General features: G+C 49.7%; 1 pseudogene; it reads right to left on the bottom strand.

Moving 5' to 3' along the window:
- Positions 1–8,872: 8,872 nt before the first annotated feature.
- On the bottom strand, positions 8,873–15,308 carry LOC147087245 (NACHT, LRR and PYD domains-containing protein 3-like; annotated as a pseudogene).
- Between the last annotated feature and the right edge of the window lie 1,516 nt (positions 15,309–16,824).

Here is a 16,824-nt window from a genome sequence, read left to right as displayed (position 1 = left end):
AAACAGGAAATGCTGCAAACACTCAACAGGTCAGGCAGCTTCTGTGGAGAGAGAGAGCGAAACAGAGTTTATTCAGCTCGATGACCTTTTGTCAGATTCTGGCAAGGTTGTGACGACAGGTCATCGAACTGAAACGTTAACCATGTTTCTCCCTCTCCCCACAGACGCTGCCTGACCTGCTGAGTGTTTCCAGCATTTTCTGTTGGATTTGTATTCTGCTTGTTTGGCCTAGAAATTCAGTCTAGCCACTTTTGGGGCGGTAAAGTCGGGTGGGCGGTAAAGTTAGCGCCCGCCGGAAAGTGTAGGCCACTTCGCCGAAATTCAGTAGCTTTGGCCAAGGAGTTTGGGCGAGCGCTGAAACTGGCGTTGCACCCCTATCTTTAGGCGCTAAGCCGGCGGTGCAGACTGATAACGCCGAGGCCGGGCGCAGCGCAGGTGCGGTCATGTTTTGATTGACAGCAGACACCCTGACGCCGGCCAGCTCTTAAAGGGGGAAGGGTCGACTTTGTCTGCTGCCACGCCCTGGATAGTGGAGCGCTGCAGCTGGGCCTGAACACTGCTGGTGGACCCAAATAGCGCCTGAAGCCATGCAGAAGGCCCGTGAACGAGCGCAGCGCTTCTCAGAGCTTGCTTTGAGGGTGCTGCTTAGGGGGTTGGAAAAGAAAAGAGAGATCTTGTGCCCGGACAGTGGCAGTACAGGAGAGCCTGGAGGGAAATCACCCTGAGGGTGTCAGCCAACAGCGATGTCCCCAGGACTGGTGACCAATGCCGCAAGAAGTACAACGACCTCACTCGGTTGGTCAGGGTGAGTACCCTTTCCAGTGTCCTCCTCATCCTTGCATGTGCACCTCACATTATGGGCAAAGGGACCTCAAAGGCCTAATGGCCAGCCCTCCTCCAGCAGCTATGGCACTGGCATGATCATCAATAGCACTTTCTGCACTTCACACACTGGCCAAGCTATTCGACCATGGGAGGCAGTGCACACAACAACAGGGCACCACACTGGCCAAGCTATTCGACCATGGGAGGCAGTGCACACAACAACAGGGCACCATACTGTACTTAGAGGCCATCCTTTCTCTTGCAGTCCAAGCTGGTACAGAATCTGAGGAGCCGGACTGTCACCGGGGGAGGCCGTGCTCAGTTCCAGGAGCTCAGTGACCTGGAGGAGCATGTGGCTCGACTCATGCCTGCCCGTGTGGTTGGCCCCGTTGCAATTGGAGATGCCGACCCTGTGCTGGGCCCCAATGGTAAGGACATGAACGTTTGCACCTCTCTCGTTCCCCTTGCGCTTTAGATCTACATCTTTTGCCACTGTCCGACCAATGCGCATATACCACCAATCAAGCCTCGCTCGCTGACGCCCTGTCCTCACTCTAAAGCTAGTCTTGTGCCTTCCTGCTTTCAGCTGGTGAGGAGGAGGTCCCTGAAGCTGAGAGTGCCAGTCCCTCGGAAGAGGAGGACGACGAGGACCAAGAGGAAGGCGGCACATCGGGGGAATCCTCATCCGTGCCAGGGGATGGCAATGGAGGGGACACGTCTTGCCTGGAGGAGAGCCAGGGGGAAGTGTTGCAGGGGATTGTAGCTCCTGGGCCCAGTGGCGTCCAGGCACGTGGGAAGGGTCGGGCAGCATGGCTGCCTTCTCCCCAGAGGGGGGAAGTGTTGCAGGGGGGTGTAGTTGCTGGGCGCAGTGGCGTCCAGGCACGCGGGAAGGGTCGAGCAGCACGGCGGCCTTCTCCCCAGAGGGGGAAGTGTTGCAGGGGAGGGCAGTTGCTGGGCCCAGTGGCGTCCAGACACGCGGGAAGGGTCGGGCAGCACGGCGGCCTTCTCCCCAGAGGGGGGAATTGTTGCAGGGGAGGGCAGTTGCTGGGCCCAGTGGCGTCCAGACACGCGGGAAGGGTCGGGCAGCTCGGCGGCCTTCTCCCCAGAGGGAGAGTCTGGCCTCCATTCCGGAGACGGTCCTCGCCCAGGAGGTGCGCCTCCTTGATGAAATGTCTGCGGCCTCGGAGCGGCGCCACAACGAGTTCATGGGGGTTGTGGGACAGTTGCCTCAGGCCATTGAGTCCCTGGCTCATAGTGTGGCCGATTTCGGGGACTCACAGGCCAGGGGTGTTGACCAACTCGCGGCAGCACAGGACGTGAGTCGAGAGTTCATGAGTGGTGCCGTGCAGACACTTGCTGATCTGGTGCGGGCACAGACCAGGGCAGCTCTGGCACTCACTTCTGCCACACTCACAGTGTCACGGAAGCATCACCAGGGCACCCGCCGCCCTGCTGCAGCACAGCGGTCTGGCCTTCACCAGATTGCTGCGCTTGCTGCAGTGCCAGCCCGGCAGAGTGCCAGTGTCTCTAGCGACCAGCGAGCGCCTGGCATCAGCCAGCTTGCCCCCATTGATGCAGCCGCCACTGCCACTCCCCCAGCCAAGCTGCGACGAGCTGCTGGAGAGACTGATGCTGCGCAGCCACAGCTGCAGCAGTCAGCAGCCGGCCCCTCCAGGGCCGAACCTCGTCTAGGCCGACCCCCAAGGGCATCTGCCGTCACGCATTGTGCCCCTCAGGGGCCTTCCCCCAGCCTTGCAATACCCACAGGGCCCAGGTTGAGGTGGAGCAACAGGTCGGGCAGGGGCCGAAGAAGCCTGCACAAGGACTCCCCCTGTCGGCACACCAAGTAGAGTGTGTTGCCAACTGTTTATTTATATGGGGGTGTTTGTGTTCTGTATGGGGGGGGGCTTATTTTGCAAACGCCAAAGATGAAGGCTACTGTTTTTTTATATGGGGGTGTTGGTGTTCTGTATGGGGGGGTTTGTCTTGGTTAGGCCGAGGATGAAGGCCAATTGGATGGACAAGTTTTCTTATTCCTCCCCAGGGTGTGGGAGTGAGATATGTTTTTGACTGTTTTTTGGGGGTGTTGTCTGTTTTTCTGTTTCATGTGGGAAGGGCGCTGAGTTTGTTAAATAAAGCTTTTTATTTATTCAGCTTGTCCAGGTGTCATATTTCAAGTGGTTGTTGCGTTAACCGGCTGAGGGCTTGCGGAGCGGCTGCGTTCAGCTGCGTTCATTGCCACAAGCCATTCCCTGACAGGGGGCCTAGAAGTGTCTTTCAATAAGCCGCCGGCGGACGGCCCTTGGACCTTGTGGCTCCCTCCTGGGCTGGTACTCCTCCTCCTCCTCATGGTCCTCCTGCTCGTCCTCCTGAGGTGGTGGTCCAACGTGAGGTGGCAGTGCCTGAGTCCTGCGGATAGCCAGGTTGTGCAGCATGCAGCAAACGAAGACGAACTGGGAGACTCTATCCGGCGAATACTGTAGAGATCCGCCGGATCGATCCAGGCAGCGGAACCGTTGCTTGAGGATGCCAATCGCTTGCTCTATGATGTTCCTTGTGGCTTGATGGCTTTCGTTGTATGCCTCCTCCGCAGGGGTCCTGGGTGCACGGAGCGGGGTCATGAGCCATGTACACAAAGGGTAGCCCTTGTCCCCAATAAGCCATCCCCTTGGTGGAGGCTGTGCCTCGAACATGTCAGCCACAGTAGTCTGGCGCAGGATAAATGCATCGTGGAAGCTTCCTGGAAAGCGGGCATTCACAGCTAGGATGCACTGCCTGTGGTCACACACCAGTTGTACATTGAGGGAATGGTAGCCCTTCCGGTTGCGGTAATCCTCGGCATTGTTGATAGGTGCCCGCATAGCCACATGCGTGCAGTCAATGGCGCCCTGCACCATGGGGAAGTCGGCGATCCTGGCAAATCCGACTGCACGCTGCTCCTGCCTCTCTAGGGTCATGGGGAAGGAGATGAATTGGTGTCTCCTTGCGAAAAGGGCATCGGTGACCTGCCGGATGCAGCGATGCACGGCGAACTGGGAAATGTTCGCTATGTCCCCAGCATTGGCTTGGAATGAGCCACTTGCATAAAAGTTCAGAGCCACCGTGACCTTCACTTCCACCGACAGAGACGTCCTGCACATCAGCTGTGGACGCAGATCTCTGTGAAGCAGCTGGCAGATCTCTGCAACCACCTCCCTTCTGAAGCGCAGCCTCTTAACACAATGCGCGGCAGTCATGGTGAGATAGGACACCTGCTGCCGGTATTCCCTGAGTGGGTAACGCCTACGTTGCCGACGCCTGATGGCCGCTCTGTGTCTAGGCATGGCTGGCCCTCTCACACAGCGCCTGCGAGCCCTTCGCACATAATGCTGGAACTGAGGGTTGGAACCCCATGCAGCCCCCATAATAAACTTGCAAACAGTGAAATCAAAATGAGTGAAATTTCCAAGCTCTGGCCAGAAGCCAAAAACACCTCTCCTATGTTGCCCCAAATCAGGAATGTCTGTTCCTTGGTCTCTGTCCAGAAATCCAAAGCACTAAAGTCATTGCAGCAAAATGGCTGGCCTTTATAGTTCAGTCTAAGTGCCCTTTAATTAGCGCTCCCCGAGGCCCGCAGGGCCTCTGCTGCGTTCCACTTCACAGTTCTTAACAGCACCACGCCCACATTGGGCGGGCGCCACTGAATTTCCGGTTTGGGGCGCACAAACAGCGTTGCATGACGAAATGACGTCATAAGCTGCGTGCGCAGCTGAGCGGGCGCAAACACTTTGCGCCGGCGCTAAATGTCAACTGAAGTTGGGCGTAGGCGCAGCTCGGCCTGCGCCCGGGCGCTATTTGCCTAGCGCTGGAAATCTACCCCTCTTATGGCGCTAACGGCTGGCGGACGCAACTGAATTTCTAGGCCCATGTGTCTCTTGTAATGATCAATAAAATGTCATTCTATATTGGACACTAGGTGGAGCAGTAGAGCTGTGTATAGCTGTATGTATAAGACTACACTACCCAGCTGTATGTATATTAAGACTACATTACCCATGAGGCACTAGGCTACCCACAAGGCAACAGTCAAGATGGAAGCCTCTACAGATACTGTACCTAGTCCACATGTGCTCAATAAAGTAACTAGCAAAAGCTAGATGTGTTCAGAATAAGAATGTCTATTTATTAATGAACATAAGATCTCTCACTGCCTCCCTGCCTTGTCTTGATTTGAGTGGAGTGGAATAAATAGAATGAAAAGATCGCAGAGCAGCTTTTACTGACAGAGAGTCCACAAAGACATTTTTCAGTATCTCACTAACTGACTACCTGTCTTGAAGTGAAGTGAAATGAAATAAAATGCAATAAAGTGATACACAGCAGCATTACATGTGGACCAGGCCATAATGAAATCAATAAGGTTTAATACAACAACAGCAGGTAATAAGACAGCAGACCACATCTCACACAAACACCAGCTTTAGCCCTCTGTCTCTCACACACACACACACACACTCACAGCCTGGCCAGCCTCCAGAGAGATGACTGCTGTGTTGGAAGATTAAAACGAAAAAGACACTTTTCAGTATCTTATCATTTCACTTTGTGGCCTACAGAAACAGGCTTTCTATTCAGCAATTTGCCTGTTGATTGCATGTCTCACTCACTCTCACTGACTTTCTGTCTGTCTCTCTCTCACTCACAGTCTCCCTCCCACCCACATTGAACTAAAATTTACAGTAACATGACAACACACACTCACACAGACTCTGCAATTTGAAGACTTCTTCATAGGCAGTCCCTCAGAACCGAGGATGGCTTGCTTCCACATTAAAAATGAGTTCTCAGGTGACTGATTAGTCCAATGTGGGACCTACAGTCTCTGTCGCAGGTGGGGCAGGCGGTGGTTGAAGGGGCGTGTGGGTGGGGTGCTTGTGTTGAAGGGGCAGGTGGGTGAGGACTACTTGGATTGAAGGTGTTAAATCTGTGAATCTTGAGGTATGGTGTCCGTTAGTAAATAGACAGAGACTGCAGAGGAACAATCAACAGGTGTTTACTGGATGAGGGTTGCTCGAAAACGACAGTACAGATCCCTACTCAGGGTTTATTAACAGGTGTGGTCACTGCCGGTACTACAGTATACAGGAGCTGTAAAAGCAGTTCTCCCCTTAAGGTACATACACAACAGAAGGGGCGGGTGGGTGGGGCAGATGGTGGTTGAAGGGGCGGGTGGGTGGGGTTCTTGGGTTGATGTGCGCTCCTTGCACTGCCTGTGCTTGGCTTCCACTTGCTCCCGGTGAAGAGACTCGAGGTGTTCGGCATCTTCCCGGATGCATCTCCTCCACCTTGTGCGGTCTTGGGCCAGGGATTCCCAGGTTTCGGTGGTGATGTTACATTTTTTCAAGGAGGTTTTGAGGGTGTCCTTGAAGCGTTTCCTCTGCCCACCTGGGGCTCTCTTGCAATGCCGGTGCTCCAAGTAGAGCGCTTGTTCTGGGAGTCTCGTATCGGGCATGCGGACAATGTGGCCCATCCATCGGAGCTGATCGAGTGTGGTCAAAGCTTCGATGACAGGGATGTTGGCCTGAGCAAGACCACTGATGTTGGTTCACCTATCCTTCCAATGGATTTGCAGGATCTTGCGGAGGCAGCATTGGTGGTACCTCTCCAGTGCTTTGAGGTGCCTGCTGTACATGGTACATGTCTCTGAGGCATACAGCAGTGCGGGTATCGCTGCTGCTCTGTAGGCCATGAGCTTAGTGCTGGGTTTGAGGTCCTGATCTTGAAACACTCTCTTCCTCAGTTGACCACAGGCTGCACTGGCACACTGAAGGCGGTGTTGGTCTTCGTCGTCGACGTCTGCCCTTGTTGACAGTAGGCTCCTGAGGTATGGAAAGTGGTCCACATTGTCCAAGGCCTTGTCATGGATTTTGATAATCGGGGGCAGTACTGTGTGGCGGGGGCAGGTTGGTAGAGGACCTCCGTCTTACTGATGTTTAGTGTAAGGCCCATGCTATCGTATGCTTTGGTGAAGGTGTTGACGATGGTTTGGAGTTCGACCTTAGAGTGTGTGCAGACACAAGCGTTGACTGTATACTGTAAATCGACGACAGTGAATGAGATGACCTTGGACCTGGACTGGAGGTGACAGAGATTGAACAGTTTCCCGTTTGTTCTCTAAATTCGCTCCACTCCAGTGGGGAGCTTACATCAGGGTGAGATGGAGCATTGCAGCTCGGGAGATCGAGAAAAGCATTGGTGCCGTAACCCAAACACGCACTCACATAGAGACACACTCAGACAAACTCTGCAATTTGCAGAAACTCACATCCATTTTGGAAATGGTGCAGCCTGGGAGTGGCTGAGTCTCGTGACCCTGTGTCTGGGCCTCTGACCTCACAATGGGAGATGACACAATCAGCTCGAGCTGGAAACCCTTAAATTAAATTAAAATCAAATCATCGGCTGGAAATGGTGACACAATGAGGGCAGTGACATCATCACTTGGAATGGTCACACAATGGGAGCAGTGACGTCATCACTTGGAGTGGTCACACAATGGGAGCAGTGACGTCATCACTTGGAATGGTCACACAATGGGAGCAGTGACGTCCCCACTTGGAATGGTAACACAATGGGAGCAGTGACATCATCACTTGGGATGTTCACACAATGGGAGCAGTGACGTCATCACTTGGAATGGTCACACAATGGGAGCAGTGACGCCATCACTTGGAATGATCACGCAATGGGAGCAGTGATGTCATCACTTGGAATGGTCACACAATGGGAGCAGTGACGTCATCACTTGGAATGGTCACACAATGGGAGCAGTGATGTCATCACTTGGAATGGTCACACAATGGGAGCAGTGACATCATCACTTGGAATGGTGACACAATGGGAGCAGTGATGTCATCACTTGGAATGTTCACACAATGGGAGCAGTGATGTCATCACTTGGAATGTTCACACAATGGGAGCAGTGACGTCATCACTTGGAATGTTCACACAATGGGAGCAGTGATGTCATCACTTGGAATGTTCACACAATGGGAGCAGTGATGTCATCACTTGGAATGTTCACACAATGGGAGCAGTGACCTCATCACTTGGAATGGTCACACAATGGGAGCAGTGACGTCACCACTTGGAATGGTCACACAATGGGAGCAGTGACATCATCACTTGGAATGGTCACACAATGGGAGCAGTGACGTCATCACTTGGAATGGTCACACAATGGGAGCAGTGACAGCATCACTTGGAATTGTCACACAATGGGAGCAGTGACATCATCACTTGGAATGGTCACACAATGGGAGCAGTGATGTCATCACTTGGAATGGCCACACAATGGGAGCAGTGATGTCATCACTTGGAATGGTCACACAATGGGAGCAGTGACATCATCACTTGGAATGGTCACACAATGGCAGATGTGATGTCATCACTTGGAATGTTCACACAATGGGAGCAGTGATGTCATCACTTGGAATTGTCCCACAATGGGAGCAGTGACAGCATCACTTGGAATGGTCACACAATGGGAGCAGTGACATCATCACTTGGAATGGTCACACAATGGGAGAAGTGATGTCATCACTTGGAATGGCCACACAATGGGAGCAGTGATGTCATCACTTGGAATGGTCACACAATGGGATCAGTGACATCATCACTTGGAATGGTCACACAATGGGAGCAGTGATGTCATCACTTGGAATGTCCAGACAAAGGGAGCAGTGATGTCATCACTTGGAATGGTCCCACAATGGGAGCAGTGACGTCACCACTTGGAATGGTCACACAATGGGAGCAGTGACATCATCACTTGGAATGGTCACACAATGGGAGCAGTGACGTCATCACTTGGAATGGTCACACAATGGGAGCAGTGACAGCATCACTTGGAATGGTCACACAATGGGAGCAGTGACATCATCACTTGGAATGGTCACACAATGGGAGCAGTGATGTCATCACTTGGAATGGTCACACAATGGGAGCAGTGATGTCATCACTTGGAATGGTCACACAATGGGAGCAGTGACAGCATCACTTGGAATGGTCACACTGTCACACTCAGTCTGGGTCTTGTTCCCTGCAGTAACTCCAGCTGTTTCCTTCCGTTTAAACGGAACTGATTCTCCCCCAGCCTGAAACAGATTAAAGATTAAACAGGAATTAATAGATTGAACATCAGTGTAAATAACCGCGAGACTGGGGTTAATATTTCAATATTAATTACAGACAAATATTACCCAGAAAAGTGACTGAATCCCATTGATATTTAATTGATTATATTAAACATTAACACAACCACTCACCAGATGTACTCCAGACTCCGGCAGGTCAGTGTGAGGCGGCGGATAGCGGGCACAGATCGGTCTGTGAAGGAGTTTGATCCCAGGTTCAGAATCATCAGTGAGCGGTTTGTACTGAGAGCGGAGGCGAGATCCTCGGCACAAGAATCTGTGAGACCGACACGATAGAGCCTGGGGATCAGAGAGAGAGAAAACAGGAATCAGAGTAAATCACCAGAGTTTATTAATAACACTGTTACTGACACTGATAATAATGTCCAGTGTCAGACATCCAGTTATTATAAACACAATCTCACACAGACTGGTACTTACCGCAGTCTCTGTATTTTACAGTCTGGGTTCCTCAGAGCCACAGACAGTTGTTTCACTCCTGAATCTCCCAGTTTATTATTACTCAGGATCAGGTCCGTCAGTGAGTGGTTTGTACTGAGAGCGGAGGCGAGATCCTCGGCACAAGAATCTGTGAGACCGACACCATCCAGCCTGGGGATCAGAGAGAGAAATAACAGGAATCAGAGTAAATCCCCAGAGTTTAATAATAACACTATTACTGATGCAAATAATGTTCAGTGTCAGACATCCAGTTATTATAAACACAACCTCACACAATCTGGTACTCACCGCAGGTTCTGTATTTTACAGTCCGGGTTCCTCAGAGCCACAGACACTAGTTTCACTCCTGAATCTCCCAGTTTATTATAACCCAGGTTCAGATCCGTCAGTGAGCAGTTTGTACAGAGAGCGGAGGCGAGATCCTCGGCACAAGAATCTGTGAGACCGATACCAAACAGACTGGGGATCATAGAGAGAAATAACAGGAACAGAGTAAATCCCCAGAGTTTATCAGTAACACTATTACTGATACAAATAACAATGTAGAGTGTCAGACATCCAGTTATTATAAACACAATCTCACACAGTCTGGTACTTACCCCAGTGTCTGTATTTTACAGTCCGGGTTTCCCAGAGCCACAGACACTAGCTCCACTCCTGAATCTCCCAGTTTATTATTACCCAGGTTCAGATCCGTCAGTGAGCGGTTTGTACTGAGAGCGGAGGCGAGATCCTGGGAACAAGAATCTGTGAGACCGACAGCCCACAGCCTGTGGATCAGAGAGAGAAATAACAGGAATCAGAGTAAATCCCCAGATTTTATTAATAACTCTATTACTGATACTAATAACAATGTACAGTGTCAGGCATCCAATTATTACAAACACAATTTCACACAGTCTGGTACTTACCGCAGTCTCTGTATTTTACAGTCCGCGTTCCCCAGAGCCACAGACAGTAGTTTCACTCCTGAATCTCCCAGTTTACTGTCACTCAGTCTAAACACAAACAGAGAGAGAGAAACAAACTGAATTGAAGCCCGGAGTGTAATGATATCAGCAAATAGAGAAGTATTTGCCTGTTCGATTATGATGCCTTAATAGCATGTTTGCAGGTATTGATTGCTTGCGCCTGACCAGCAGAGGTCATGTGATCGAGACAAGCAAGGCAGTGGAGTTTAGTTTCAGTTTCGTTCTAAATGCATCACAAGCATAATGTCTCCTGGAAATGGTATATAAAGAGTTGAACAGACTTTAGATTAAAAGTCATTCTCTTTCATAAATGTCTCGTCATTGAACCCACAAAGAAATCAATACACCGAGCTGATGTAATTTTCTCTCTGGGATATTACAGCAATCACTGAAAGTATTCAGGACATTAATCACCCGGTTTCCCCCCGCGATTTCCCACATGGGCGGGTAGGGGTCTGTTCGGGTGGGACTGGGGTCGGTGGCGGGTCGGGGTCGGGTGGAGGGAGGTGCAGGGGTTGGTGGTGGGTGGCGGGTCGGGTGGAGGGAGGGGCCGGAGTCGTTGGTGGGTCGGGGGGTCGAGGTCGGGTGGAGGGAGGTGCCGGGGTCGGTGGTGGGTCGGGGGGTCGAGGTCGGGTGGAGGGAGGTGCCGGGGTCGGTGGTGGGTCGGGGGGTCGAGGTCGGGTGGAGGGAGGGGCCGGGGTCGGTGGTGGGTCGGGGGGGCGGGGAGGGTTATGGTCGTGTCGGGTGGGGTCGGGTGAGGTCGGGGTCGGCTGAGGGCCGGATGGGGCTGGGAGAGGTCGGGTGGGACCGGGGTCGGGTAAGGTCGGGGACCCACTCGACCCACCACTGATGGTGCCCGCTGACCCCTGTGAAATTCCCCCCTCACTGGAAATGTATCTCACTCTGTCCAACAGCCCATATATTCAGGGACTGTCCATTAATGTATTTATTAAATAAAGTGCTGTCTGTGTGAAGCCTTTAAATGTCCCTCAGTCTGTCTCAATCCCTGATGATCGGAATTACCTTCCTGGAGCTCAGTGACCCGCCTCGTCATGTTTGGAGAAAATTATCTCATTTCTGCTGCACCTTAGATCCCGGGCTTTATGGGAATAAAGTGATTTTCCCAGAATTAAATGATAAAGCGGTGATTCCCTGTACTTTATACTCTGAGCAATATATTAATCTGTATAATATCCCGGGGTGAGTTATATTGTGAAACGCTAACTGCTGCTGTAAAATCTGTCCCCCAGGATTTTATATAACAAGGAGAATTTATTCTGAATTAAAACAGGAAATGCTGGAAATACCCAGCAGGTCAGGCAGCACCTATAGAGAGAGAAACAGAGTTAATCTTTCAGGTCAAGGACCCTTCATCAGAACTGGAACAAGTTACAGATGTAACGGATGTTTAAGCAAGTGTAGGGGCCGGGAAAGTTGGGGGGAGCGGAGGAAAGAACAAAAGGGAAGGTCGGTGATAGGGTGGAAGACAGGAGAGATTGAACGACAAAAGGGATGATGGTGCAAGCAAAAGGAGATGGTAATGGGACAAGTTAAGTAACAAAAGATGAATCTAGTTGAGGTGTAAATGTCAATGACAGAATCATCAACAGCTGTCATACGAGAGAAAAACAAGGAAAAGGAAAAACAATAATGAAACAAATAAACTAGGGGCTGAGTTTATAGTCTGAAATTGTTGAACTCGGTGTTGAGTCCAGAAGGTTGTAAAGTGCCTAATTGAAAGATGAGGTGCTGATCCTCGATCTTATGTTGTACTTTGTTGGAAGAGTGTAAGAGGCCGAGAATGGAGAGATCAGAGTGGGAGTTGAGCAGAGAATTAAAGCGATAGGTGACCAGAAGCTCGGGGTCACACTTACAGACTGAGCGAAGGTGTTCCACAAAGCAATAACCCAATCTGCATATTTCTGCCCAATGTAGAGGAGACTGCATCGTGAGCAGTGAATACAGTATATTAAATTGCAAGAGGTACAAGTAAATCGCTGTTTTACCTGGAAGGAGAGTTTTGGGCATTGGACAATGAGAAGGGAAGAGGTATAAGGGCAGGTGTTGCATCTCCTGTGCTTGCACAGGAATGTGCTCTGGGAAGGGGAATGTGTGTTGGGGTGATTGAGGAGTGGACCAGGATGTCGGGGAGGGAGCGGTCCCTTCGGAATGCTGAAAGGGGAGGTGAGGGGAAGATGTGTTTGGTGGTGGGATCACGCTGGACATGATGGAGATGGAGGAGGATGATCCGTTGAATGCAGAGGCTGGTGGGTGAAAGGTGAGGACAAGGTGAACCCTGTCATAGTTCTGGGTGGGCTGGGAAGGGGTTAGAGCAGAAGTGCGGGAAATAGAAAGGACATGGTCATGAGCCATGTCAACCACGGTAGAGGGGAGTACTCAGTTGAGGAAAAAGGAAGACATGTCGGAAGCACTGCTGTGGAAGGTGGCATCATCGGAGCAGATGCGACAGGGACAGAAAACCTGGGAGAATGGACCAGCATCCTTACAGGAAGCGAGTTGGGAGGAAGTGTATTCCAGGTAGTTGTGGGAGTCAGAGGGCTTAGAGTGAATGTTTGTCAATAGCAGCAATAGAGTATATCCTGCCCCGTTACAAGTTTTAAATCTCCTTGCACACCTAGATTATAGGGGAGGGGAGTCTCTCACTTTATTCCCATTAACTGGCTCTACATTTATTTCAGGTGTAACTGGCCCGACAGTTTTTTGGGGGGAATTTTCGGAAGTTCCCTCCCCTAGTGTGGCCTCACACAGGGTGTGGATTATGGGGAATTCCCGGGTTCACTTCCCCCGGTTTACCCAGGAGCTGCCCGCTGTGTGAGTGGCCCCACCGCTGGCCGGTGTGTGTCTGCACTCTGGTTAGATTGGAACATTTTCACCGGCAGGTTTAAGATTCTGAATATTAATCTTTACTCAATGTTCAGGACTGTGAATAATTGTAAACATTTACAGCTGAAAGAATTCCCGATTCCCCAATATTCCCAATCCAGGAAACTACCCCCTCGACAGGACACACCCTGCACGGTATTGGAGTGAATATCGAACTGTTAGTGATTTAAACTTGGGTTTCTCTCCTGTTTCCAGTTGAAATGGTGGATGTGGAAAACATTTTAAATTAATTTAATCTTTACTGCCGGATTATATTCTGTGTTTACATTCTGCTGTCCAGCTTTATTAAAGATGACTTATTGTAATTAAATTATCAGACTCTCAGTCACCTGTATCTGCTGATCCGATAAATGCTGTAAAATCCCTACTTGTTCACAAGGATCCATTTTAGATTCTCCAGTCCTTAGGGAACTACTGACCGATCCTCTTATTATTGGTCATATTTGTGTTGAATCCGCTTCTCTCTGGTTTAACTGAACTGTTTGTTTCCCTACATTATGGAGCAACAGCACAATCCATGACTGTTCTACAATTCACCCAACAGTTAGAGACAAATAATCAGTTAACTTAGCTCCCGGCATTTGTGCAGTACGGGTCCCAGCCGCTGGAGTCCTTCACACTGAATGTTGCAGTTCTGTAGATCGAGTGTTTTTATTGTATCACAGAGTCCAATGACGTGAGACAGGACCGCACAGTCAATCGGGGTCAATGTCAATCCATTAAATGTAAGTGTTTCCACAGATCCCACTGTGGTCCGAGTCAGTGCTTTATTCTGAGACTCAAACAGGTAGTGGAATGTTTTCAGGAGGTTACTTTTACCAATATTAATCCCTATGTTTCCAATCTGTCCTTCAATCTTCTCCTTCACCCAGTCAATCACTCGGCAGGTGGTTTGATGAAGAAATGCACCCAGAAACTGCTCCAGGGGCCGAGCTGCCTGTGGGGAGGAGAGACCAGCAACAAAACGGAGAAATATCTGAAATCGCCCATCTTCCTTGCTGTGGGCTTCTCTGAGGAGTTTCAGGATGTCCCCAGGATCTGGAGTCAGGAATTGTGAGAGTGCGGCTACAAACTCTTGGATGGTGAGGTGCGGGAATGTGTACACCACGCTCTGGGCAGATTCATCTCTCTCCAAAAGTTATATCATGAACCCAGATAGGAACTGGGAAGGTTGTAGATTGTACTTGACCAAATCTCCATTTCTGAACACAATCTTCTTCTCGGAGACTCCTGTGAAGGCCATCTCACCAAGATTCAGTAACACATCACGGGGGCTTTCAATCTCTCGGCCATGGTTTTTCAAAATGTTGTAAATATAGTAGGAATATAGTTGGGTGATGGTCTTGGGAACTCGCTGCTGATTCCTGTCTCTTTGTTTAAAGAAGGGGCCTAGTGACAGACCGAGGATCAAGCAGTAGGAAGGGTTGTAGCACATGGTGTACAGGATCTCGTTCTCTTCCACGTGTTTGAAAACAGCTGCTGCCACCGTCTGATCTTCAAAAAACTTGTTGAAATATTCCTTCCGCTCTTCACCAACAAATCCCAGGATTTCAGCCCAGACACTGATCGAAGCCTTTTCCAATAAATGTAATGCAGTGGGATGGCTGGTCACTAGCACTGAACATCCTGGGAGCAGCTTGTGCTGTATTAAACTGTACACAATGTCAGACACTTCACACCAGTCTTCAGGATCTGTGCACATGTGCTGAGGTTCAGTATTTCTCCGATTGTCAGCAAAATCGATACTGTCCTTGAATTCATCCAAACCATCGAATATAAACAGCAATACCTCTGGGTTCTTCCAGAGCTCCCTAAGAATATTCCCAAAGTAAGGATACAGATCCAGTATCAGATTCCTCAGGTTTATTCTACAGTTAATAGCGTTCAAATCCCAGAATTTAAAACTGAAAACAAATTGAAAGTTTGGGTATATTTTCCCAGTGGCCCAGTCATGAACAATCTTTTGTACCATTGTTGATTTTCCAATCCCCGAGACTCCGCTCACTGCTGCTGAACTCACAGACTTGGATCGCCAGAAGATACCCTCGATTTTCTGGAACAAACCGCCTCTCTGGGAAAAACAGCTCTGGAACAACTGATCAGTTCGAATTTTGTCCAGTTCTCTCCGGAGGTGTTTTTCTCTCCACTCTTCATGGTCTCGGCCTCTTACCAGCAGTTCATTTTCTACAAGAGTCCGATCTGGAACAGTAGAAATGAGCGTTAGCTCAGCATATCGACCAACAGCTGGAAAATCTTAACCTTCTCCTTTATTAGGATAGTGTTCACTCTCAGTATATCAGTTTGTACCCGGAGTGTTTCCTTGTGTTTCTGCTGAACATCTTCAATAAGAACAGAGAGAAAGTGGTTCTCAGTATTATTTGTATTGACATAAAAGCAACTTCTCAATGCCATTTCACTATTCAGTAAAATAATGCAAGATTTAATTGGCAATTTCGATAGAGGTGTGTGTAGAAATTCAAACTCAGTTAGTAGCTGAGAACTGTTTCAAATCCTCACGTGATTCTAATAATTACTGGGAAATAGGGCACAGGATATTAGTGGGATATGGACAGAGTGTGAATGATCAAATGTCTGACAGTTTTGTATCAGATTTTGGGCAGGTTATTTGGGGCATTGTGTGAATTGGGAGTGGCACAGACTGAATGGTCAAGTGTCCCACTGTGACTGTAGCAGACTGTGGGCAGGTTATCAGGGGCATATTGTGAATTGGGATTGGGACAGACTGTGAATGATCAAGTGTCCCACTGTTATTGTATCAGACCTTGGGCAGGTTATCTGTGGCAGTGTGTGAATTGGGAGTGGGACAGACTGTGAATGGTCAAGTCCCCCACTGTTACTGTATCAGACATTGAGCTTGTTATCTGGGGCATTGTGTGAATTGGGAGTGTGACAGACTTTGAATGGTCAAGTGTCCCACTGTAACTGTATCAGTCCTTGGGCAGGTTATCTGGGGCATTGTGTGAATTGGGAGTTGGACAGACTGTGACTGGTCAAGTGTCCTACTGTTACTGTATCAGACCTTGGGCAGGTTATCTGGGGCATTGTGTGAATTGGGAGTGGGACAGGTTGTGAATAGTCAATTGTCCCACGGTTATTGTATCAGATCTTGGGCAGGTTATCTGGGGCAGTGTGTGAATTGGGAGTGGGACAGATTGTGAATGGTCAAGTGTCCCAATGTTACTGTATCAGATCTTGGGCAGGTTATCTGGGGCATTGTGTGAATTGGGAGTTGGACAGACTGTGAATGGTCAAGTGTCCCACTGTTACTGTATCAGACCTTGGGCAGGTTATCTGGGGCATTGTGTGAATTGGGACTGTGATAGACTGTGAATGGTCAAATGTCCCACTGTTACTGTATCAGACTTTGAGCATGTTATCTGGGGCATTGTGTGAATTGGGAGTGTGACAGACTTTGAATGGTCAAGTGTTCCACTGTTACTGTATCAGTCCAGGGGCAGGATATCTGG

The sequence above is a fragment of the Somniosus microcephalus genome, unplaced genomic scaffold (genome assembly GCF_052327205.1).
Source record: "Somniosus microcephalus isolate GS21.2 unplaced genomic scaffold, FLI_Smic_1.0 unresolved_chr6, whole genome shotgun sequence".
NCBI classification, from domain to species: domain Eukaryota; kingdom Metazoa; phylum Chordata; class Chondrichthyes; order Squaliformes; family Somniosidae; genus Somniosus; species Somniosus microcephalus.
Note: the sequence above shows the minus strand (reverse complement) of the source record. Positions and strands in the feature narration are given on the sequence as shown.